Source organism: Sphaeramia orbicularis, chromosome 16 (assembly GCF_902148855.1).
Source record: "Sphaeramia orbicularis chromosome 16, fSphaOr1.1, whole genome shotgun sequence".
Classification (NCBI taxonomy): domain Eukaryota; kingdom Metazoa; phylum Chordata; class Actinopteri; order Kurtiformes; family Apogonidae; genus Sphaeramia; species Sphaeramia orbicularis.
Window position 1 is genome coordinate 40537546 of NC_043972.1, and position 26284 is coordinate 40563829.

The window sequence follows — 26284 nt, forward strand, 5'->3', positions numbered from 1 at the left end:
TAGGTGACAGTTAATGGCTATAGATGTGTGTTTATATGCATTCAAGTGTAAATTACAGGACTTTAATAGGTTTTTTTTTCACGCATGACCCGGAAAAAGTTTGAAATGACTGATTTTGTGTATCATTTCTTCCGGTTTACTTGTCAGCAGTGTCTGAGGCCATATATGTGCCCCAGTGTACATCGAATAAACAAAACCAACTGTGAAAGCGAGGGAGGGTATGATTTACAAGGAAATTAAATTTAGAGATTCATAAAATACGCACTATGTTAAAAAGTTTCTGTATTACGATCTGTGGAGTCAAACTGTAGAACAAATTGTATGTGGAGATAAAACAAATATCAAACATAATTCAGTTTAAAAAAAGATATAAAGAATTGATTGTTGTGAGGTACAGTATTTAATAATGATAATGAGGGCTGTTTGTTTATGGATATTATTGTATTGATAAATCTGCTGTAATTATTAAAGAAAATTGTTGAATTGTTGAGTCTGTTTGTATGACTGTACTGCCGTGATCATATTGGTGTGTATGGTTCAATTACTGCATTATGTATTTGTTGTGGTTGAATGTTAAAATTGGGAAAATTGGGATGTGTTGTTTGATTGTTATATTAAGTTAGTAATAAAGGTGTAAAAGCACTTGAGGGGTAGGGTTAAATAAGTTTATACTTCTTCCTACTCCTTTTCAACCATGCAAATTCAGACTTGCACATACTTAAAGACAGATTCTGTTCATTTAAATGTTATTTTGTTTTTGTTTTAATTTGCTTCATTTTGTTTTATTTTGTTTCTTTGCATGTTTGAAATAAATAAATAAAAATAAATAAATAACTATATGTACCCCTTTCATTCATAGTGGTCACTACAGTGTACAGCTATTCTACAACTGTTCTCTTGTATATTCATGGATTTTGTTGTTTTAGTTTCATATCAGCCAACATACTGGACGCTTACGCATCATCCCATACACTACAATTGATAACATTACTGTAACTTTGCTGTTCTTGATAAACCTGATCTAACATGTTTGAGTGTAAATCAATTCCTTGTTATTGTTATTAGACTGTAATTAACAAAAAAAAGTTTTTGTTTTTTTTGCATATTATCTCCATAAAGTGAATATTGACTAGTATTAGAGTATGTAAAATGTGAGAAAACATCAGATTAGAAGCATTAAAATGTTTTTCTTTCATAGTTTTCACAGTAAACACATGTTTTTTTGCTTCAAAAATTAAACGCATGGTGTCCAGCTGAGTGGACATTTTTGTAACTCCATGAAAAATAGCTTCATAAAGAAAAATAATGGCATTGGTTTTTCAATTCCTAAAGAGGAATAAAATCACTCAAGAAAAAATCTTGATTAAGGTTCTCGTAATTCATACATGACAGGGTTAAGTTTTCACAGTTTTCTTTTAGATTTAGTGGAGAAGAAGAAATGGGTGGTTGCAATTCATCAAGATGAGGGGCTTCGGACTTCAGAATCGGATCAGGACGTACGTTCGTGTGTAAAAGGTGTCCTGAACACCAATATTTCAGGGAAGATGATTACCAGGGAAATATCAGTGATATTGTGAAGGGAATCAAGAGGTTAAAAGTCCCAGTTGATATATTCAATGTACATTTGGGCACACAGCAGTGACACTTCGATATGGCCTCAGCCACTGTTGACAATTAAACCAGAAGAAACGATACACAAAATCAGTCATTTCAAACTGTTTCCGGGTCATGCGTGAAAAACCCCTATTGGTTATTTTCTTAACCATACAGCAACAGGTTACATAGATCACACAAACTCCTTATTTTTTGTCAAACTTACTAAAACTTAAAGACATCATTGAGCTGCAAACAACAAAAATCATAACATTGTGTATTTATTCAATGTGTTGGATATGAGGATATATATGAGGGGGCAAGGTTATCACTTTGCTTTAACCCATAAAGACTCAAACATCCACTGGCAAATTAAATCATTTACTGCAGGGGTGTCCAACATACAGCCCATGGGTCAAAACCGGTCCGCCAAAGGTTCCAATCCAGCCCGCCGGAAGAATTTACAAAGAACATATTAACAGTCAAAGGTGTCCTGCAGCCAAGAAAATGCTGACATTGAGATGGCAGCTGCCTCATACTTTATCACAGCAACAACAGACCAATTATTTTCTAGATATGGTTATGATGGAGAGGTCAGTGGCACAGATATATGCAGCCAGTCGAAAAACCCTTATTATGTGGGATGGTTTTTACATTATGGTTAAAGAAAGAGTGCAACATAATTATCTATGACTATCCTGATCACTTATCTGTTTATATCCTCAAATTATATTCATTTTCATCTATATGCATGTATTTGTTTTTATTAGTGGTTTTCGTGTTTTGAGGTCCAGGTTGGGTTGGTATGGGGTCACCATCGGTTCTGGGGGGGGGGGGGGGGGGGGGGGTGTCTTAAAATCTTGTATCATAATCTTGTATCATGTAAGTTTTTTCTCTTTTTTTTGTATTGTACTTTTGGAGAGGCACAATGAAAATACAAAAAATTATCAAAACAAAACAAAAAAAAACAGTCAAGGGTGTCAAACTTGTTCTAGGTCAGGGGCCTCATACAGACCACCTGTGATCTCAAGTAAGATAAGATCATAATAACCTGTGTTTTAGGCATTGAAACAAAGAGAAAAATTTGAAGCGGTCATTATTTATTTGCTATAATGCTATTATTTTACTGGTTTGACCCACTTGAGATCAAAATGGGCTGAATGTGGCCCCAAAAAGAAAATGAGTTTGACATCCCTGATTTACTGATATAAAAAGTTAAATAACTATGATCCATTAATCCTATCAATACTTGTAAATAATTGGCGTAAAATGCAGTTTGTCGTCTTTTCATGGTCATCAGATATGACCCATTTGGATGTTAAGAGGCTCCATAGTTACCATGGAAACATGTCATCTTGTACAACACTGATTCACCAGTAAAACCCATGGAATTGGATCAGTGACAGTGAATGGAGACACTGGGTTTATGTTCAGTTAATGATAGGTTTCACTAAAAAGTCACTTTTTCAGTGTTTTTCATATAATAACCCTTGACTTTAATCTGAGCTTTAATGAACATCTACATGATCAGTGAATTAAATACAGGAAAATACATGATTTACACTGAAAAAATGCAAAATACAGAGGATAATATTATAATAAATGGTGATAAATCACTTAACCCTGTAAAGCCTGAACCATTAAATCACTGACAGAAAATTCCACTTCTTTGAAACTGGAGCCTTCACTGGTCCTTCTGAACAACCAAAAACATTTTTTTCAAATATCAATTTTCATGTATGACTTTCAATTTTGTATCATATTTGATACATCAGGTCTCAATGCTCAAATATTATTACTTTTGAACAAACAAAAACATAACATGACACAAACATGTCTAACAAATTGGTAATTCCTTTTCAAAATTGTCAAACTTCTGCCTCCTTCCTCATTAATGACAATCTTGTAGTGTCACTGGAAAGGTCTCTGGTGAATGAATTCCTCCCCCTGGTGGATTATCTGTGTATTGCATGTATCTAATTGTATACATCAGGTTTTTCAAGAAAAAAGAATATCACAATGATCATGTAGAGGGCTTCAAAACTCATGTATCAAATATGATACGTTTGGCGTTATAGGGTAAAGGAGGGTTAAAAATAGAGAAAAAAAAATCATTTAATAGAGTGGAATCACAATAAAAAGGTGAAGAGGAGCAGTTTGTGTCAACAAAACCCATCATATTCACTCTGCCTCTGGTGTTGTCTTGGCAAATTACACAAAAACTACTGCACTGATGTCCATGAAACTTGGTGGAGGGATCAGGAAAATGACATTTTGTGAACACTGTGAGACATGGATTTGGATTCAATTTCAGGTGTTGGTGCTGTATTCAGTATACTTCTGAACATGTTCATCCTATGGACAGAATTCCCTCAGAAAATCTATAAATAAATCCATATATACATTTATTACGGTATTCTAAAACAACCAATTGCTGATTAAATTCATCGACTGATTCATATATCACTGACTCCACACATTTTAATTTAATTCATGTTTAATACTACACCTGCCTTCCAAATAAATCAATAGTCATTTGCTATTACCTTGAGGTTTTCCAAGTGTTGCCTTTGGAAACCTCCTGCAGGGTGAAAAAAAAGAGATTATGCTCATAATTCATGTTCTTACACCTTGTTAAATAGCAACAAGTCATATTTATGCACCTTGTTAAATTATTCACAGATCAAACTCTCAATCGGAGCCGTGTGGGCTCTTTTAATTGGGCCTCGTGCAAAGTCCTCAGTTAAAGAGCAGGTGGAATGAGCCAGGGGTGATGCTGCATGATTTATGGGACGCCTTCATCTAGACGGAAACATCAACAGGATAACGTTTGTCTTTTTTCTCGGCTGGAAACAAAGTGTATGTAAATAGCAGAAATCGCATTAGCATACAAGGTGTATATACAGATGTACTGTATATGTGAGCAGCAAGTTAGTGTTACCATGATATCGGTGTAAAAACTAAACACAGAATAATGTGCAGGTTGCGTTTTATACACTGTAAAAAAAAAAACAACCTGTAAAAAACTTTAATATTCCAGCAGCAGGGGTGCCAAAAAAATACTATTACATAACGGAAAATAACCATCTCATAAAAATACAGTAATAATCCATAATTAAAATACAGTTTTTTGCCCGAATTTTACATGAGATTTTGCTTTTTTTTTTTTTTTTTTTTTTTTTTTTTGACTTTTTCATGTTTAATAAAGAATATTTACATGCATTAAAACAATCAAATCACCTATAAATATATATATATATATATATATATATATATATATATATATATATATATATATATATATATATATATATATATATATATATATATATATATATATAATTTTCAATGAGACTAAGTTGTACAATCCACTGATAAAAACTGTATTTGGACAGTTTATCAGTGCTTATACATGTTATACATTCACAAAAATACATTTATCCAACATTTTTGCTGTAAAACCTCCTGTAATTACGCAAGATATTTGTCAGTTAACAAACAAGTCTTGTTAAACTTACAGAACAAATACTTCTTTTACGGTTAATTGTCAGTAATTTTATCTCGTTTTATTTATTTATTCATTTTATTTATTTATTTATTTTTTTGCAATATTAAACTTTAACAGTTTAATCTCATAAATAGAAAAGAAATATTTGTGAAATTACGATACATTTGCAAATGTATTTAACTGTATGTTTCTGTGAAAAAAGAAAACAAATTCTTTTAAACAATGGAAATTTTATGGTTATTCACATTTACAGTTTTTTCATGTTATTTTACATTTGACATGTAAAATCACAGTCTGTTTTTGTCATTTCATTGATATTTTCCTGTATCTTAAAAATATAGGAAAAATCTGTAAAAAAAAATAAACAGTGAAAATTCTGTTAAATTAGAGATTTTTTTTTTACAGTGTACACTTTGTGAAACATGTCCACTTGAAAATAATCACTGCTCTTAATTATGTCATTAAATCCTGCCTAGTAATTTGATCACTTTTATTGATGTTTTATTGAGGCCTATAGGTTCTATTATTTCATTTAGTGTAAAAATACGTATACCAAATTAAATATTTAGAAGTGTGTTACATATAATAAAGTTTAGTTTTCAAAAGAAATGACTGAGGTTGGTACATCAAATGTGTTTATTGCTTCTATATTAACCTATAAAGACCCAGTACTACTTTTGTGACAGTTCCAAAATGAATGAAAGTGATTTAACATCATTTATTGAAATATTATCTTCTTTATTTTACACTTCTTTTTGTGAAAATCAGGTATTTTCCTATATTTAATTTACTGATCATGTAGATGTTCATTAAAGCTCAGTAAAATTGAGGGATATTATATCAAAAACAGAGAAAATTGAAAAGAAAAAAGTGCCTTTCAACAAAATATATCATCAATCAAACATAAAGCAAGTGTCTCCATCCACTGTCATTGATCCAACTCCATGGGTTTTACTGGTGAATCACTGTTGTAGAAGATGACGGTGTTTCCACAGTCCGAGTATCTTTTGGTAGTAGGATTTTCTTTTCAGAAACAAACAAACAAACAAAAAAAGTGGTTAATTGATTTTTGTTTTAAAATAGAAGAATTAAAATGGGATTTCAAGGCGTTTTTTCTTTTTCATGATCAAAACAGATAAATCAAATTTAAAAACTGGATTTTACGGAAATTACTACCGGACAGAAATGGAAAAACGGACAAAAAATACCCTTTTTTTTCATTTTCTTAGACCAGATATTATCATTTTCAAGGAAAGAGCGCTAATGGCTACATCACAAAGATTCTTAGGAACAATGGGTTAGTAAGAAATCTGGACATCGTAGACATGCTCCCTCCACAAATGTCTACGAACTCCAGATTTCGTGCGAACTGGAAGATTCATACAAACCCATCATTTGTAAGAATCCTTGTGACCAAGCCATTAGCGCTCTTTCCTTGAAAATGACAACATCCAGTCTCAGAAAATGGAAAAAAAAAAAGGCGTTTTTGTTTCTTTTTTGTTAACAGAAAGAGAAAATGAAAATCAATCCATTTTTTAAATTTGGTTTATCTGTTTTGACACAGAAAAAGCAAAACACCTTGAAACTCAATTTTAATTCTTCTATTTTAAAACGAAAATCAATAAACCACTAGATTTTGTTTTGTCTTTGAAGAGAAAAATCCAATTACCAAAAGATACACTGACCCGCATGGCCGTAAGACAATAGCTGATCTCAGAAATTTCAAAAAAAAAAAAAAAAAAATGGTGTTTTGGTCTGTTTTTCCATGTCTGTCAGGTAGTAACTTTATTTTTGGTTTTTAGAAAGAGGAAATGAAAATCAATTTGTTTTTAAAATTTGATTTATCTGTTTTGACACAAAAAGAAAAACGCCTTAAAATCCCATTTTAATTCTTGTATTTTAAATCAAAATTCAATTTACCACTAGGTCTTCTTTTGTTTCTGAAAAGAAAATCCACTTACCAAAAGATACACAGACCTTCCACGGAAACTATGGAGCCTCTGAACATCCAAATGGGTCATATCTGATGACCATGAAAAGATGACAAACTGTATTTTACACCATTTATTTACATGTTTTGATAGGATTAATAGATGAACAGGTATTAAACAGTTTAGATCAGTAGATAGTTTCAGTCCCAGGTGGATGTTTGGGTCTTTATGGGTTAAAAAAGTATATATCAGATGTAAAATCTCAAAACATGAATTATTTTAGACCCAAAGCAAACACTGTTTTCACTTAAAAATATGTATGTGAAAAAAAGAAAGAGACAAAACAGATGGTTTTATGAACTGCCCTGATGTTCTCTGCATGAACTAAAGAATGTTATTAAAAAGCTCACAATGACCTTGAAATCAATTGTATGAACCTTTTGGAAAATACTTTGATTTGGTTTTAATTTGGTCCAATAATAGTCACAACTTGATAATTGGAAAACATGCTCCCCCAAGGCAAGACAAGCTAAAATAATAGGATTTATGAATGATTCTAACAGCTGACAGGTGGTTCAATAACATCAATAAAATCAATAACATAATCAACAGTGTCAGGGTCATGAGGTTAAAAAAAAAGGCTCCCTCTTTCCTACTGCGTCACATTTACAACGTCCAATTTACAGCAGCTTTACAGACGTCAAACGGCATTTTACACCAAGTATTTACATGTTTTGATAGGATTAATGGATCAATGTGTATTAAACAGTTACATCAGTGGATGGATTTTGGTCAACAGTGGTGTTTTGCAGCAAGCTGGTGAAATCCACCTTTACAAGTAACAAAAAAATGTAACATGCACCATTATAAATATTGTTATAATAAAGCATAATAGAAAGTACTCCAAGCTCTAAGACATAAAAGTGAGAAAAAAAAAAAATATAGAATTAATAATTAAAAGGACTTGCATAAGTAACATACTGAGTAAAAACCATGGTGAAAAGTAGATAAAGAGCGAGAATAAATAAGTAAAATAAATAGTACGTGCAAAAATTGCAACAGCTTGTTCTTAATTAAGTAGCGTTTGATCCTGCACCGAGGGACTAAAAACCTTCGTCTGGAAAGAGGCTTAAAATCACTGTGCAAAGGGTGGGAGTTTAAAATGAGTCCAAAGAATGTTTTTAATATGGTTCATACAAACCAGCTGCTCATCTTTCAGACAGGGGAAGCTCATTGTCGGCTTACATTAAAAAAAAAAAAAAAAAAAAAAAAGTCAGGTTATTTAAACATAAATTCGGTCCTCTGTTCCTTTTTAAGAAAATGGTCAGTGACCTTATCGTACCAACTAAATGAGAAAAAGTTGAAATAAATGTTAAATTGAAACAAGGAAGTACAATGAGTGTTTTATTTACAGTGCAAGAAATGAACAAGTAATTTCATAGTGGTTTCTCTCTCCATTTCACAGCAGAATGTGTATGTGACGGTATTAAACTGAACTCTGTCAAGTGAAGGAGGAGATCTGAAAATAGCTGTCAATCAAACGGGATTCAGGCTTTTGACCAATCCTCCAATCAGCACGTGGAAGCCCAGCGTCCAGCCCGGCCGAGCTTCACCCACAGCTCCATTCCATTGCGGGACAACATCGTGGCATTTATCCAATTTTCGTCCAGTTTTGAGGCAATGAAAAAAACTGTTCCACTCAGTCCCATTGAAGTGCATGGACACTGAGCGTCTACGGGCAAATGCACTGAGCAGAGATCGAATGAGAAAACAGCGCAACGGGAATGTATGAGAAGTGAACAACATCGAGTCTGTTGGTTTGTGATAAAGTTGATTCTGAACAAACTCGTCTGTGAGATGAACGTGTTCTAACACATTTGTAGTCAATGAAATGTCAACACAACCGTACATATTTAACCATTTAATTTTCGTGATTTTAGGGGAAACTGAGCTTCCCTTGCAGTCTATGAGAAATCGCCTCTGATACAAACACAGATAATGAAGAGTCAACCTGTGAAATATGTGATAATAGTAACATTACACTTACATATGTTGTATTATTTAACGTGTGTAATTGGCTCTTTCTATAAAACTGGGTTTATTTTGGTATCTGACACTTTGACAGCTTTTCAGACTCAATAATAAAAGAGAAATGTAGACATATTTCCCCCCAGGATGTCTAATGATGACCTCAGATAAATGCAAAAATCAGAATCAGAATCAACTTTATTGGCAAAGTGTATGAACATATACAAGGAATTTGGCTTTGTTTTTTTTTTGCTCATGACGTACAATTTCATCATGAACCCAATCACACTTAAACATAGACATAGTATAGACAAACATTCAACTAGAGACAGGGACAACAATGGGTTGAGATTTACAGTGGATTTATACTGTAATATGTACAGAGTGGAAATTGGAATGCAAATTGAAAAAAATATATATTCTTGCTTTGAGCCATCCTGAAATTGATGAATTTTTAATAAAATATTTGGGCCAAAAATAGGACCAAACTTGGGACAAGAAAAGCTACCTAGGTGTCAGTGCATTTGAAAACATGGCTTTAAATAGTCTTATATATGACTATAAATAAAGACACTGTGTTAATTTTGAGGATCCTAGTGGTTTTTGTAATCCAGACAAGCAGGTTTTTCGTGCATCTCAGACTCATTCCAGGTTTTGTGTGTAACCCCTCATGTCCACTGGTGTTACACGCAGAACCTGCCCAGTTAAACACAAATAAATCGTGGGTGATTTTGCAACAGCGTTCATTTTTGTCAAACACTCTGCCTTGCATAATTAGTTAAATTCCCAAAATGTACCTGTGAAAGAATAAAAAGATATTTTTAAAAAATAGTAGTGCGTAATTTTCGTGTCCTTTTTACCGTGTTACATGCAGATTTTTGTATAAAAATAATATAAAAATGGGTTTTATCTGAAAAATAGTTTCCCTTTTATCTCAGTAAATATTTGTTTTTAAAATAGACCCAAAGTGCTTCCAAACTTGCTTCATAACATTAGTCTACATCTGGTTTGAGTTTTTAGCCCTCTGTCCTGCTCTGAGGACCAGTTTCATAGAAGCACCCAATTCTAGAATTTTGTGTGAAGTGATGTTGTAGCATTTTTCCAATATCCAGCAGGATTTTTGCCAAACTTGCGGTCAGACCACCACAGTCAGTGGAGATAAAACAACATTCCACTGTTCAAATCTGAATGGAATAGTGATTCCTGTGAATCAAATATTTCCATTAAAATGATACTGATCCAAATCCCTCGGTGCCAGCTGAAGCAGGCAGAGCCAAACAAGCCCCACACAAGCAAAGACAGCTCATGAATAACAGACAAGTGTATAGACCATGGCATATGTGGCGCTCTGATCTAATTATTTTGACTTCTGTACCACTGCCAAGCCTCCGGAGCGATCACCGTCAGAGCAAAGATCGTAGAATTACCCGGATGGTGCATCAGTTCCAATGAGATACTCGTACTTCTACTTAGACTGTGTCTGCTGTGACGTTGTCCAGTTGAATGTAATAGTACTTTGGCTTAGTGGGTCAGCATGTCCCACTCCTCTGGACTGTGTAGATCCATCAAATCAAATGATGAGTAAGTACATGAGATTCAGCCATTAGAAAAAGGACAGAAAATATAATGGTAAAGGTGTTTCAATATATTTTATCATTTTCTGTTACATGCACTGTGCATTTCAGAAAAAAAAGTCAATATATTACAAACTATTTCAATTAGTGTGTTGGGCCCAATGTCGAATTTATTTTATAGGGGTTATATCAGTGTTTTTCAACCTTGAGGTTGGGACCCCATGTAGGGTCACCTGGAATTCAAATGGGGTCACCTGAAATTTCTAGTAATTGATAAAAAGAAACAAAACAAAACTTACTAATAAAAAATATATGTTGAGTTGAGAGAGACAATCCCAATACATACAAGACATGACAAACTGTGAAGCTGAAACTGAAGCACTGTGGTACTGTTTATCTGTCAAATGTTTATTGTGGTCAGTTTCAGATGCTGCAGCTCTTTCATAATTCATAGTTTAAGTTATTGTTTGTTCAGTATTAATTGTCAGCCTTGTAAATCCAAGCTGGACTGACTGTACATATCCTGACCAAGGAAAATAAAATTCTCATTTTGTGCAGTAATCTACACCTGGCTTTTCTGCCTCCATCCATAATAATATACATTATATAGACTAAATGTCATCTAAAATTAATGTTTATTTGCAACATAGTATAGCAAACTAATATGTCAGGGGTGTCAAACTCCTTTTCTTCCGGGGGCCACATTCAGCCCAATTTAATCTGAAGTGGACCGGACCAGCAAAATAATAGCATGATAGCCAATAAATAATGACAACTCCAAATTGTTTTAGTGCAAAAAATGACATTCAATTATGCCGATATTTACGTTTACAAACTATCCAAACAAAAAGGATGTGAATAACCTGGAAAAAATGAAATTTGTTAAGAAATATAAGTACAATTTTATCAATATTCTGCCTCAACTTATCATTTACACATATGCAAAACAGATCAGATCTACAAAAGCACAAAACATTTAGTAACAGGCAGAATATGGTTAAAATTTCACTTAATTTTCTTTAGACATTTCAGATTGTTCATATTTGTTCAAATTATTCACATTTTATTGTTAAAAGGTAGTTTGTAATTGTAAATATTTTCATAATTTAATATTTTTTGCAATAAATCAAAGAGGAAAAAATTGGTGTTGTCATTATTTATAGGTTATTATTATATTATTTTTGAGTTTGATGCCCTAACTTGCACTTTGCAAATTCATCCCGTGGGCCGGATTGGAACCTTTGGTAGGCCGGTTTTGGCCCCCGGGCCGCATGTTTGACACCTGTGTAATACGTGATCAAAAATAACTTAATTCTAGCTAAAAAAAAAAAAAAAAAAGGTCTCTGTTTTGAATGTCTGGGGTCGCCAGAAATTTGTGATGTTAAAATAGGTTGGGAACCACTGGGTTATATAAAGAATAGAATAGAATAGCATAGAATAGAATAGAATAGAATAGAATGGAATAGAATAGAATAGAATAGAATAGAATAGAATAGAATAGAATAGAATACAGGGTGGGGAAGCAAAATTTACAATGAACATTTTGTTGTTTTTTCTCAGCAGGCACTACGTCAATTGTTTTGAAACCAAACATATATTGATGTCATAATCATACCTAACACTATTATCCATACCTTTTCAGAAACTTTTGCCCATATGAGTAATCAGGAAAGCAAACGTCAAAGAGTGTGTGATTTGCTGAATGCACTCGTCACACCAAAGGACATTTCAAAAATAGTTGGAGTATCCATAAAGACTGTTTATAATGGAAAGAAGAGAATGACTATGAGTAAAACTATTACGAGAAAGTCTGGAAGATACTATTAAAGAAGAATGGGAGAAGTTGTCACCCGAATATTTGAGGAACACTTGCGCAAGTTTCAGGAAGCGTGTGAAGGCAGTTATTGAGAAAGAAGGAGGACACATAGAATAAAAACATTTTCTGTTATGTCCATTTTCTTGAGGCAAATAAATTCTCATGACTTTCAATAAACTAATTGGTCATACACTGTCTTTCAATCCCTACCTCAAAATATTGTAAATTTTGCTTCCCCACCCTGTAGAATAGAATAGAATAGAATAGAATAGAATAGAATAGAATAGAATAGAATAGAACTTTATTGTCACTGTCAAAGGCACAATGAAAATTTGTTAAGCGGCTCTTTTCTGTTTAGCAGCAAAAACAATTGGTGCAAAAAAAAAAAAAAAGGACTAAATGTACACAAAGCTAACTCCACACTGTATATTAGTCTGAGTTTGTGGAAAGAGACAAATATCCACAGTCTACTTGTGATAAGAAAGTTTGCTATTAAAGTTGTCATTATTTATAGGTTATTATGTTAGTATTTTACTGGTCTGACCCACTTTAGATAACATTGATCTGTATATGGAACCTGAACTAAAATGATTTTAACACCAGTGATTGTTAATATCTTCTGTGTAATTTTCTCATTTCACAAATTCATCCAGGGTCAGATTGGACCCTTTGGTGGACCAGTTTTGGCCCGCAGGCCTTATGTTTAACACCTGTGGACTAGATTATTCACTCCAAACCAGTTTATATAAATACACATACTTCACATTTATGTCTTAACAATTTTTTCAATAGTTCACTTCAAATTTGCTTAATCTTACAAATATCATAACTGGACTATCTGTTGCATTATGTCTACACACAACTAAAAGATGCTACAAGCCCTGCATTGTCACTATGTCCATCATATTTGACCGTGAGAGAAGTGAGTGGTTTCTTTTTTTACTTGTAGTGAAAACTGTGGCTGAGTCGTGACAGTGTCCGCATATTAACAGACCTGGGAGAGGAGCGTCTGGCACTGTACTGCAGTCTGTCTTTGAACACATGCATCTCATGGGTGCCATAGTGTCCCTGTACCCGCCCCTCAGGAAAAAACATTACAAACAGGAAGCCAATTTAAAGTCAAACTGACAGAATTGTAACCTGGGGAATTTTACCTGCTGCACCGTGCACTGATGGTGAAGGCTGCATTCACATCTACAGTATTCTTTATTGTATTACAGACTTTTACTGTAATATTATATGTGTGTATTAGGTTTTTCTGGGTTCATAAAAACACAAATTCAGAGTAAATCTCATTAATATTTCAAGCATGTCTCCCATTTTTCAAAGCCATGTACAGTAAACACACCATTATGTCAGATTTCATTTTAGATAATACACATTTTCCTCTCTACCAGTTACGTACAGTACATTCAACTTCAGGGTTTACACACATTCAATCTTCCATTTTCCCTGTTTTTCCATCGCTCATTGTTGCAAAGTGGCGTGCGGTTTTAAAAGGAGGAGAATTTGACCTTCGAGAGGTTTACAGATTGTTCCTGTTGTTCTCCTATGGTTGAATACTGCCATCTAAGGATTGGGTGTAATCGGATTCCACTGAGCTACAAACAGACGCCCAGAGTTCATCCATCTTTTCTCTGCCTTTTGTTTTGTTAGTCACAGACAATACATGGAATTAAGTCGGGCGCCAAAAGAACAATTTGAGTTTAAGCCTTTATTGGTCAAGTGATTATTTTTGGTCATTTCTGCATGCATTACAAGATGTGGTCTACAGGGTCTGTAAGGTCCACCTCTGCATGAACAGTGAGTGGACCTGCTTTGTTAGGTACCATGAAGTAATGGTACTAATGCAGTGGTGCCCAACCTTTTTTGGTTCATGACCCCACTGTAACATCACAAATTTCTGGCGACCCCGGACATTCAAAACGGAGACTTTTTTTTTTTTTGGCTAAAATTAAGTTATTTTTGATCACGTATTAGTTTGCTATACTATGTTGCAAATAAACATTAATTTTAGACAACATTTAGTCTATATAATGTATATTATTATGGACGGAGGCAGAAAAGCCAGGTGTAGATTACTGCACAAAGTGAGAATTTGATTTTCCTTGGTCAGGATATGTACAGTCAGTCCAGCTTGGATTTCCAAGGCTGACAATTAATACTGAACAAACAATAACTTAAACTATGAATTATGAAAGAGCTGCAGCATCTGAAACCGACCACAATGAACATTTGAAAGATAAACAGTACCACAGTGCTTCAGTTTCAGACTCACAGTTTGTCATGTCTATTATGTATTGGGATTGTCTCTCTCAACTCAACATATATTTTTCATTATTCATTCATTCATTCCTTACACTGGTCTACAATTTTTAAAAAATGATTTGCTTCAGAGATTAAATGTGCTAAATGTTACGTATTTTAATAAGATTAATTGGAAAATAAATGACAAAAGTGCTGGTTTGCTGATGTTTTCAAGGTATATGATTAAGTGTTATTACACATATATATTGGTTTATGTACATTTATATAAAAGTTTTATAAATCTTCCACTAAATAGAACCTGTAAAGTGAATGTATTGTAATGTCCAGACAGTGTTTTGAAGTAGATCTTGTAGCTCTGAGACAAATATTCCTTTTGAGTCAAACCCATTCTCTCGTTAATTCTTGAATTTCACATTTTGACCCAAGGTTGTATCTTGGAAAGTTTAGCTGACCAGCAATTTTTACACGATTTTTCTTTAGCAGTGACTCTCATGTGGTAAAATTTCATTACTTTTATTCTGGAAGCATTTTCCTTGTAGACCAGTGTTATCTGAACCCGCTTTATCCTCACTAGGGTCATGGGGGTTACTTGGAGCCTATCACAGCTACTTACGGGTGAAGGCGGGGTACACCATGGACATTTCACCAGTTCATCGCAGGGCTATTTTTCATTAGTAATTTTTATTTTATTATTATTATTACTTTTTATCAATTACTAGAAATTTCAGGTGACCCCATTTGAATTCTAGGCGACCCCATGTGGGGTCCTGACCACAAGATTGAAAAACACTGTACTCATGTAAGTAATGATGTTCAAAGGGATAATGTGTAGCACTTAACAGCACTTAATGTTCTAAAAGTGATGTCCTAATGTTCTAAAATACATGTTCCTTTCACTTTACATGTTTTTTTCTTATATTTTATATAAATATATTTCTTGGATTTTTTTTTTTTTTTTTTTTTTTTTTTTTTTTTGTGGTTACTTATGGGTAAAGAACCAAATATGGTAACTTCATTAACCTTGATTTTCTACAAAACATTAAAACATTTAGAAAAATTTCACAAAAGTAATTAAGTCTTGTCATGTCTAGGGATAGGTACCTTTCACATTTAAACTGATATGTTACCGATACTCAATACAATGGTACCTGTTTTCGGTTCTTTTTGTGTGTACGTGTGGTGATTAAAGTAAATTTGTCTATAAAAAAAAAAGAGTGAAAACTTCTGAATTCTGAATATTTATTTCTCAACATCACAAGTGACACACAACAACATAAAACTTGACAAAGTGTGTGGGGGCAAGGTAAATAATTTAGAAATAAATATATTTAACATTTCTCAAACTAAAACAAACCATTCCCTCTAACATGACCTGTACTGCACATGTTCAGCGGTTCTTTTTCAAGAACACCTACATATGCACTTTTTCTGTTTTGTTTTATTCACTTCTTTATTCACTATTATTCCTGATGCAGTGTTTTATTTTTTTATTGGACTGTCTTCTCTCTATAGCACTTTGAGATTCTTTTGAATGAAAAGTGCTTTACAAATGCAATTTATTATTATTATTATTATTATTATTATTATTATTATTATTATTATTATTATTATTATTATTATTACCCTTCTATAGTCCTGTCCTCCAATAACACACTAAGGTTGAAATTTTGAATTTGAGAGTATTTCTATGAATGACCAATAAACAGTTAAGTAATGTATAATGATTTCAGTGAGATTTGTAGAGTTGATACGACAAAAAATATTTCCTTAAATATGCAAAAATGAAAGAACATAAGAAAATAAAATAAAATACAATCATTTTCAGTCTCTTAGAGAATGATTTTATTCACAGCCTGAACTTTTAAATTAGTTTTTAGTTGTGATTGTTTGATAATGATTAGCCAACACACGACTTGGTTTTTGCCAGTTGGTTTGGTGGTTTTCCTGTTACAGCTGAAACAAAGAGCATATCTGTGTGCCAGCTAGTCTCCCTCTTCCCGTCCAACCATTCTCCCAGGAGAGTGATTGACGGAGGCTTTACCAAGACAATCTCTCCCAAAAATCCACCTCTTACTCATTCATCCTCAAAGGGTCTTAAGCAGTTCCAAACAAGCTCGAGTGCTATTTTTTTTTTTTTTATACAAAAGGTATTTGCATTCAGGTCCAGCATTTGCTTGTGCTTTGTGGGTTTCCTGCTCGGAGCCCTTAGCAAGGAATGTCAGACTTTGAAAGCTCTTGCTGAGATTTATGGAGACACCGTTTGCCATTTCCTTTTTTTTTTTTTTTTTCTGCAGTACTAAGGTCTTGTGTTTCCAAGATTCAGTGAACACAAAACTGACTGAAATACTGTTCAAGCAGAAATTGGACATTAACCATGACAAGCAAATGTAACAGAAGGTTCCGTTATCAGTGGGGTCCAAATAAAAAATTGCATAAAGTCGCAATTAAAAGTTTGGACACCAAATGGTTGAATGGCATCCATCACAGACATTCTTGGAAAAATAGTATTGCTCATGCATCCAAATGATGATGTATTTCTATGAAAGCCAGGGAAAATTACTTTGATTTTCTCATCTGGGACACGGAAAAATCTGGCAGGGTAAAAAATATCCTTGAAAATAATGTCAAGTGGCAGGTAATCCCTGATTAAAGATCACATTTAAGTGCCACCGAGTTATTTTCTGGTGGTGTTTTGGTGGTATAATGAGGACTAGAGCCACTTCACCTGATTCACCGCTGCAGTAATCTTCACAGTAAACACTTATCATGCATTCACCATTGATTAGGAGGTGCCTCTCATCAATCATCAGAGGCTCGTCTCAACAGATTAATAATAATGACATCTGCACTCAGTCAAGAGCTCTGATTAGAGGGAGGAGAGAGGCAAAGGTATGTGATAATAGTGAGCAGCGAGGTGTTCAGGAACTTCATCACATTGTCTGGTTCATTTGGTGATCACTGTGGTGCTCACACGTTTGCTTGCTGACATTTCTATTAGGTTATACAATAATACGCACAGGTAATTATATCAGACAGATTCATGTTCGATTTAGATTCAGTTCACTTTATTCACAGAACAATTAAAACTCAATTACATTGAAAAACGCATCTGGAAAAGGATGTGGAATGTGTGCACGGACAAAAAAAAAACATTTCAGATCATAGCTTAAGAAAGGCAAATGATGGATTTTATTAAAGGTCCAGTGTGCAGAGTTTAGGTAGAGCTACTAGCACGATGTTCATAATTATCTGTATCACAGGCGTCAAACATGCAGCCCGGGAGCCAAAGGGTCCAATCCGGCCCGTGGGATGAATTTGTGAAATACAAATATTACACTGAAGACATTAGCAATCAAGGATGTTAAATTCCTTCTAGGTCAATTCAATCTAAAGTGGGTCAGACCAGTAGAGTACTATCATAATAACCTATAAATAATGAAAAAAGCTTTTTTTTTCTCTTTGTTTTAGTGTAAAATTAAATAAATAAAAAATAAAATTACACAAAAATTCATACATTTACAGACTAGCCTTTTACAAAAAATGTGAACAACCTAAAATGTCTTAAGAGAAGTATGTGGAATTGTGCCAATATTCTGCCTGTTACTGAATGTTTTGTGTATTTGAAGATCCACTGTGATCTGTAAGTTGTGATAAAAATGATAATTAAGGCGTAATATTGTTAAAATTGCACTTATTTTTCAGATTGTTCATATTTGATCATGTTATGTTCAAGTACAGTTCGTAGATGTAAACATTTTCATTACGGAAATTCATTTATTTTTCACTCAAAAACATAGACAACTTTGGAGTTGATGTTATTAATAAGTTCTTAGCCTATTATTACCACCGCCAGGAGATATTGTGATTGCTTTGCTTTGTGTGCGTGCGTGTTTGTTTGTTAGCAAGATAACTCAAAAAGTTATGGAGGGATTTTCATGAAATTTTCAGGAAATATTGATACTGGCACAAGGAAGAAATGATTAAATTTTGGTGGTGATCTTGGGTGGGGGGCCCCACTGATCGGCCTTGGCGGAGGTCTGCGCTCTCCGAGTGCTTTTCTGTTACCTATTGTGATCGCTTTGTTTTGTGTGTTTGCGTGTTTGTTTGCGTGGTTGTTTGTTAGGAGGATCACTCAAAAAGTTACAGATGGATTTCCATGAAATTTTTAGGAAATGTTGATACTGGCACAAGGAGGAAATTATTAAATTTTGGTGGTGATCGGGGGGGGGGGGGCAGATCTGTCTTGGCAGAGGTCTGCGCTCTCCAAGTGCTTTTCTTGTTTATATTATTTTACTGGTACGGCCCGCTTTATATCATACTAGGTTGTATGTGGCCCCTGAACAAAAATGAGTTTGACATCCCTGATCTATATTATAAAAGCCAAGTGGCCTCCGTGCGTGTGTGTGTTAGGGTTGGGAATCTTAGTTGTAAGGTTGGTACAACACACATCTCGATACAGCACATCTCTGTGACGATATATTAAAGATACTTGTGGGGCATGTCGTGATGCAATATGATACGACTCACACCCAATACGATACAGATACACGATACAAAGCAATTGAGCCCATTCTGATTCAACAAATTCATTCTGATTAAAAAAAAAGCACTACAATTCAATGAGCTCGATTATTTATTTATCAAATAAGTCCACAACTTTTCACCAAGTGGCTTCTGTGCAATTTCACAACATGTGCCTCACATTCAGTCTGGTGAAAAGTTCAGACTTCGTTTCCAAAGTCGTTTCTCTGCATGTTTCTAACATTCAACTTCTATCTCCATCATCGAATCAATTTGTAATGTAATGTATTTGTAATGAAGGTAAAACAGAAGAAGGTTCTGTCACTTAAAGAGACACTTGGACAAGATAGTATGGGATGCATTGTTCGATATGTATGTCACTGTTTAAGGAAGTATCTCCGGTATGTACGGAGGTATTCTATGCAGTTGATAAAGTAAAAAGTACACGTTCAGAAACCACACGTCATCACCTCCCTTCTGAGTCTGTCAGATTCAGATACAGACATTACAGTACTCATCTGTGGCGCTCGTGCCACAGTGCATCCACGGAGCTCAGACTGTTCATGTGCAGTGAACACGTCGAATTGTAGATAGATAGACAGATAGATAGATACAGGGTGGGGAAGCAAAATTTACAATATTTTGAGGCAGGGATTGAAAGACAGTGTATGACCAATTAGTTTATTGAAAGTCATGAGAATTTATTTGCCACAAGAAAATTGACATAATAGAAAATGTTTTTATTCTATGTGTCCTCCTTCTTTCTCAATAACTGCCTTCACACGCTTCCTGAAACTTGCGCAAGTGTTCCTCAAATATTCAGGTGACAACTTCTCCCATTCTTCTTTAATAGTATCTTCCAGACTTTCTCGTAATAGTTTTGCTCATAGTCATTCTCTTCTTTACATTATAAACAGTCTTTATGGACACTCCAACTATTTTTGAAATCTCCTTTGGTGTGACGAGTGCATTCAGCAAATCACACACTCTTTGACATTTGCTTTCCTGATTACTCATATGGGCAAAAGTTTCTGAAAAGGTATGGATAATAGTGTTAGGTATGATTATGACATCAATATATGTTTGGTTTCAAAACAATTGACTTAGTGCCTGCTGAGAAAAAACAACTAAATGTTCATTGTAAATTTTGCTTCCCCACCCTGTAGATTAGATTAGATTAGATTAGATGGATGGATGGATGGATGGATGGATGGATGGATGGATGGATGGATGGATGGATGGATGGATGGATGGATGGATGGATGGATGGATGGATGGATGGATAGATAGATAGATAGATAGATAGATAGATAGATAGATAGATAGATAGATAGATAGATAGATAGATAGATTTACTTTATTAATCCCCTAGGGGAAATTCAAAATACAAAATGTGGTCACCGCTCCACAGACACAGCCATACCACATCAACACACAATAAATAAATAAATCCAGAGTATAAGTAGCTGTGAATAACTTAGATTAAAAAGAGGTAGACTTAAAAGACAAGATGTGTTTTCTACCTGTCACATAAAAACATAAAAGCATAAAAACATTAAATTAAAGAAACCCACCCGGGGACAGAAGTTAACCTGTTTGTTTGGTTAAAAGTGTCGAAGAACGATATAATATATGCCAACAAATTATGTAATCCATTGTTAATTAACGTGTTTTTTTTTTTATTCCGTATACCACTATACCACAACTTTCTTGACTAGTGAAATAACATTTTAAATAGACAAATATATGTGAAAATGACTGCACAGGATTCTTTTTTTTGCCAATATTAGGTTCCGTGGGGTTCAGTGTACCTCAGCTCTCTATGAAAGTTACAGGAACAAAAGGGGATTTCTGTCTTTTGAGATACATTTCATCATCACATTTGTCTTCAAGTAGTCATAATTCTCATCCATTGGTTTAAAACTACTTATTGAAGTGGATAAAAACTGGTGTAGAAGCTGGTGATTGACAGCTGTAATGACTCCTCACTGTCAAGAACCCATCAGAAGTGTAGAGTAAACAAACTAGTTGTTGGGAAACTATCGTATCTACTTATCTGTAGTTCACCCAAATTGCTTCACATAGGAAACTTGACACATCCTGTAGTAAGAGGATTCATGTTTATTTTATGGGAAGAACCAGTCTCATCCATCTTTATATACGATACAATAGAGACATGCAATACACAGGAATAACAGGGCAGGTTACAGAGTAGGTTAATTGTGAAAAACAGCATTTTTATTGTATCATCAGTGTCATTCTACACCTGCAAAGCTTTAACATATGCTAAAACTCAGAGATTTGTTACCATCTACCGTAAAATATATTTTTTCTAGTTTTATGTGCGTGTGAGAGAAAGTGAATCAGAACAAGGTCATGTGGTCTGACACTGAGAAAGCATTCTTTAAATACCTCATACAATAATTCAGACGGATGCTGCAGTATGTTAAAGAAAACTGTAAAGAGTTTGTGGGAATATTTACCTTGGACCGTGATTGTAAAGGTATTGTGCCAAGTAGCATTAAGATTATTTACATGAGGCTCAAAGGTTTAAGGGCTGTAAGTGGAAGGAAAAACTAATCCGACATTCAATTCAATTCAATTCAATTCAACTTTATTTGTATAGCCCAATATCACAACAAGGTTATCTCAAAGGGCTTTACAGAGTCAGTTAGAGTAAACAACAGTCGAATGAACAGCAAGAAAATGAGTAGTGTCCAGGGCATCCCCCGTCCTTAGACCCTCCTTCTCGGCAAGGAAAAACTCAAAACCCAGTGGGAAAAGGGAGAAACCTCGGGGAGAACCACAGTGAAGGAGAGATCCACTCCCATGGACGGACAGGCTATAGATGCACCAGGACTGATGGACGTCCATTTGCAGATGTAGTTCTAGTCTACAAGGATGCAGTAGGGTGGACACATGGGGGGTCCATCCCGCTGGATGAGACAGGCAGGGGCGAGGAGGCCCATCCACAGTGGTGAGGCCGAGGACGTCCATCCAGGACAGGTGGGGGAGGGGGTCAGGACACAGGACAGGGCAGGACACAGATGGGTCAGCGCAGATCCTGCCATCATTGGCTCCCAAGTGGTTACAACTGAAAAAGTAGCCACTCCCCCGGAGGGGAGTGGGGAAAGGGGACATCGGGTGAATAGCACTGCACAAACTAAGTTGGCTAAATATTAAAAATACAAGTGCAGACCAGAATGGTACGTAGAACCAGAAACAGGAGATAGGACTCAGTGCCTGTACTTCCACATGTTACGAATGAATCAACCAGTTCCTCATTGTGATTATTTAGCAGATCTTTGAAAAAGATTATAGCCTGGCTGCTGCTGAAAATTGTATTTAGATCCCATTCAATATCCAATAATGCACAAGTATAACATTCCACTGTACAGATTTTTTACATTTCTTTTTTTTTTCTTCATATGTTGTAAATATTCTTATAGTGTGTTTTATATTGTGTACTCATACTGTTTTCATTTAACCCTTTCATGCACGAGTTATGAGAACCTTAATCAAAATTTTTTTCCTGAGTGTTTTTATTCCTCTTTAGGCATGAAAAAAAATAATGCGATTGAAAATTATCTTCTGAAAAATAAATAAAAATAAATAAATAAAATAAAAATAATTGAAAAATGTTTTTAAAATACATTAAAAAAAAAAAAATGAAAAAAAAAATTCTTATGAACCTATTTTTCATGAAGTTGCAAACATGTCCACTCAGCTGGACACCACATGTTTAATTTTTGACACACAGAAACATGTATTTACTGATAAATTGTGTGAAAACTATGGGGAGGACTTGTGATTCTGGGGGTTTATCCTCAGGAGAGATCTACATAATGTTACTAATTCATGTCAGAAAAGATATGTAGTGTCTTAAAACTTTAATAAAGATATGTGTAAAAAAACAAAACAAAAACAAAACAAAAAGAACAACAAAATCCATGTATATACATATAAATATATATCCATGAATATACAAGAAAACAGCTGTAGAATAGCTGTCCACTGTAGTGACCACTATGCATGAAAGGGTTAATATGTCTAAGTATTTAAGTTTACACCTTCTTAGCCGAGAACTACCTGTGTTTGGTTGTGTACACATAATGCTAATAGATAGATACATAGATAGAGAGACCCCAAACTGGGAAAGTGTACTGCAGCAGCAGCATGACAACAGTAAAAATAGAATATAAATATACAAGTGGTTCCAGGCACAACAAACCTGCCCTTTGCACGCATTGTAGCTTATTTTGGCATCGATCCAGCTGATGCCATCATGTCTATGTGTGTACTGATGTCAGCATATCAATTGCCTCTATATATGTACCAAGTTTGAAGTAAATTGAAACAAAATTTATGTTTTTATAGACATTTGAAATTTTGCCTATTACAAGAAAATGGGAGAAATCAAAAAGATTTTAATAATTCATTACAAATTTGAACTTTGATCATCCCTCCAAGGTCAAGACTCAGGACTGAATGAACTAATAAGGACAGAAGTCTGAGTCTCTTATTTAACAGACACAACTAGACTTTCAAGGACTCACCACATACAAGCCTTTAACCCCCCCAATCTCCATCTGCCTCACAACATTCTTCTCTTCCTGTACCCCTCCCACAACCAAATCTATTGAAAAAGTTCCATCACGTGACCACGTGTACTGTGTTTATAATGTCGTATGTATGTGATGTATGTGCTTGCATTATCTTCACTGTAATTCTTTCGAAGGATTTGTGTTGGGCGCATGCACACGCAGCGACCGGCAGTGAGTGAGAGCTTGCTGCAAAACAAATCTACCCACGGGTATAAATAGTCACCTTGAACCTTAAACCTTGAACTTTGACCTACTTTTCCCAAATTGTAAAGACATCTATTCTGGGTCATTGGCAATCTATAAACACAATTTGCTATGAGTTCAATAAATAGTTTGCTGCTACAGATATTTGAAATTTTGCCCATTATAAGTAAATGGGAAAAAAAGATTTTAAAAAAAAATCATAAAAATTTGAACTTTGACCTACTTTTCCCAAAATGTAATTAGATCTGTTCTGGGTCACTAGCAATCTATAAACCCAATTTGGTATGAATTCAACCAATAGTTTTGCTGCTAGAGTGTTAACAAACAAACAAATAAACAAACAAACTGAACTTTTGGGGGGCGGGATAAAAATTGAATACAAGAGCAAATACACTACACATTATAAATTAGAAGAATAAAATGAGAACTGTAGAAAACGTGGATAAACAGGATTAAATAGGAAGGTGCAAAAATAAACTGTAATGTGCAAAGTAACGTCATTTTTCAGTAAGATGGAGGTGGATACAGGTGTTGGCCTTGAATCATTCATCAATGAAACATTCCTGAATCTTTAATCTGGAATCTTCAAATAATTAGAACAGAATGTAGTCTATAATTTAGACAAACCTATACAATATCAGGATGTATTTCCTCTAACAGTGGTCCATGAACCTCAGCTGTAGAAGGTACCTGGCCTTTACCCAAAGGAGCGTTGCATCAGTCAGGCCTATTTCTTATTTCCTCTGTTTAATAAGTAAAAATAATATAACAATGCTCTTTTCTACAAATGCAGCTCTTCCTTAACTGTTACAAAATAAAAGCCTCATAGTATTTCACTGGATTGAAATCATTTAGTCTTTAACAGAGCTTTGGTGTGAACATAGACTGTGTTGCACTTGTATATTTTTCTTTCAGTAACACACACACCTGCAGTGGCTGAAATCAGAAATTGATACTTAAGGACAGCAATCTAGATTAACGAAGTGTAGAAAATAGCTAGATTGTTTTAAAGGATGCTGGTAGTAAAGTACATGACAACGCACCAGAACTTCATTATTATTATTTTTTTTATCCAGGCCTGTAATTTCCACTTTTAATTGTTTGAGTGTACCTCAACACCACTTTTCTGATATCAAAAATCACAAGTTGGAAGCTTGTGGTGACATGTTGTATTTAAATGTTCATTTTTAACGTCAGCATTTACGCTTCAAACCTCATAAAAGTGGTCGTCTTTTAATTGTGAGGATTATCTTATAGATCGTAACACATGAGGAACATAACTTTTATTTTTGACAATGCTTATTTTCTGAAATAACCCTATCTGAGATCAGCTATCTTTTTGTCAAGGCAACTCACGGACATTAAGTCATTATTGTAGCAGTCAGTCTAGAAATTGAGAAAATAACTGTCACTTGCAATTGGGTAATCTCATCTCATATCTCACATTAAAGAACCAATACCCAGACAATATTTTTTTTTCCATCATTTGCATGTGTTTTTTTGAAAGTATCTCCGATTGTATCTATGAGAGCGAATACAGTGAATAAAGTGGAAGGTCTTTGAAATCTGATGCATACCTTTATTCCTCTGTCTACTGCACTACCTTGAAAAGAACATTGTGTATGTCTTTTTTTTTTCTTTTTCTTTTAGTGAGTAATGGTAAAAATCATGCATTTCCTTGAAGAATGTCTGTGAGTGCACTTATGCTGCAAATATTAAAAATAGATTACGGAGCCATTGGAGGTAAAAGGTTCCATAAGCAGAATTGATGGTACAAAAGAGTATCATGCAGACTGCCTACATCACCTTGAGGGTCTCATCCACTTAATGATGCTATGTGCCACATGCTTTCCTCCTGAAGAATGGCAACCATTTTGCTGTGGGCTCTGACACTCCACTTAAACTGCTATTCCGAGCAGTTAACAGGAGCAGCACAGCGCACATACCAGACAGCTGGAAGATGGACAACAGAGGGTGAAGCGGTTGAAGAGTCGACGTACTCAGTTTTCACACACAATCAAAAACGCCAAGGGCACGACATAGCTTTATTTTCCTGGAAAAGGTGTGCTTCGTTGGCAGTAACATAATAGATAGCACTAGACTGTTGAAATATTAACATTTAGGTTTAATATATGTTCAAATGCCTTCGTTAAAGTAATTATTAGCATAGAGATCAATGGTGGCTTGTCAACAGAAGACATGAAGAACATGAAGAAGAAGATGATAGGAATCACCTC